The sequence below is a fragment of the Hipposideros armiger genome, unplaced genomic scaffold (genome assembly GCF_001890085.2).
Source record: "Hipposideros armiger isolate ML-2016 unplaced genomic scaffold, ASM189008v1 scaffold_1167, whole genome shotgun sequence".
NCBI classification, from domain to species: Eukaryota; Metazoa; Chordata; class Mammalia; order Chiroptera; family Hipposideridae; genus Hipposideros; species Hipposideros armiger.
Window position 1 is genome coordinate 368,024 of NW_017732517.1, and position 1,421 is coordinate 369,444.

At 45.9% G+C, this 1,421-nt stretch overlaps 1 long non-coding RNA gene across 1 annotated transcript in view; it reads left to right on the plus strand.

Annotated features, from left to right (window-relative positions):
• Positions 1-1,421, plus strand: part of LOC109376650 (uncharacterized) — a 25,667-nt gene that overhangs the window by 23,379 nt on the left and 867 nt on the right. The gene's annotated exons all lie outside the window — the stretch shown is intronic.

A 1,421-nucleotide genomic window follows, 5' to 3' on the forward strand; every position in this document is an offset into this window, starting at 1 on the left:
GCCAGCGAGTAGACGGCAGAGCCAGCATCCTAATCCCAGTCTTTGATTCCTAGTTCAGTGTCGCTGCCATGCATTCACAGCCCCAGACGTTTTTTTCTTTTCAAACTTTTATCTCCCATGTTTTGTGAGGTCATCTGTCTCAAGGTTAACGTCCAGAGTTAATTTCATCCTTTTCAAAGCTTCGTGATGATAACCTGATCTTGCTTCTCACGCTGTGTGGCAGCTGGGGAAGAAAAGAGTTCAAAAGCATTCTAGAAAGGGCTTGCGGTGTGGTTGTATCCGAGTGATTTTGCCTGCTAGGAAACCAATCATGCCTGGAAACACTGCTTAGAGCAGTTCAATGAATAGGTTTTCCACAGGGGTTTGCAATTAGAGGGTTTCCTGTGGGGCAGAACCTGAGTCTCAGGTCCACAGACTTGGGGACAGGCTGATGCTTTCTGTTCCTGACAAAAATAAAAGACTGTGGAGCCAGCAAGCCATGGTCTTTCTGTGGCAACAAAAATATATTTAATTTTAGGGAAATACCTATCATATGCCAGATACTCAGCCAGGTGCTTTGCAAATATCACCTCCAATCCTAACAGCAAAGGTACTGTACACCCATTTTATAGGTTAGAAAACTAAGGCTCTACAAGGTTAAACAGCTAGGGCTCTGCGGCCCCTGACTGAACACCAGGGCTGAGTGTGTGTGCTGTGTGGGCGCTTACCACTACACCACACCACCTCTGCAATTGAAAGTGACGTCAAAAGGCAGGCAGACCTAACGCTGCTCTAATTCAGGCACCTGCTAAATGAAAGTTAGCAGCCTTGTCCTCAGCCTCCTGGAAGGATCCAGAGTAAACTGAGAAAGACCCTCTAGCGGGCGAGGCTGCTATAATTTGAAGCTATGGAGGTGGGTGCTGCACTGATAATTTTGGCTGTTTGAAAGCATCGTTAACTGTGTTCACTGATTCACACAAAGTAGCTGGATGTTTGGGAGGCACTGGCGTGGGGAAAACTTGGCTGAGGAATCAAAAAGGGCTGGGTTTGAATTGTGACTTGACTGGGAAAAAGTCACTTAATCTTTCTGAGACACACTTTCTTCATTAGTAAAACAGATAAGGAAATATGTCCCGGTGGGTTCCATCAGGGGTAAATGAGAAGTGGGTAAAGCTCTTGAAAGTGACCATTCCAACTGTCTGGTTGGCCCCTTTTTACACCTGTCCCTAAGTCCTTTCTCTCAAGAGTGGTAGCAAGCTATCCATCTTTCCTCTCCCTCTTCCTCATCTTCCTTGCACTCCTCTCCGAAACAGCACCACAGAGCTTTGATACGTCACTACCTGGTGCAAATGGAAGGAATGGAGCACCCTAAAATGGCACGTTTTGCCATGTAACTGATCTCACGAGTCAGAAATTTCCCACTTAGAAAGTTTTTGTTTTTT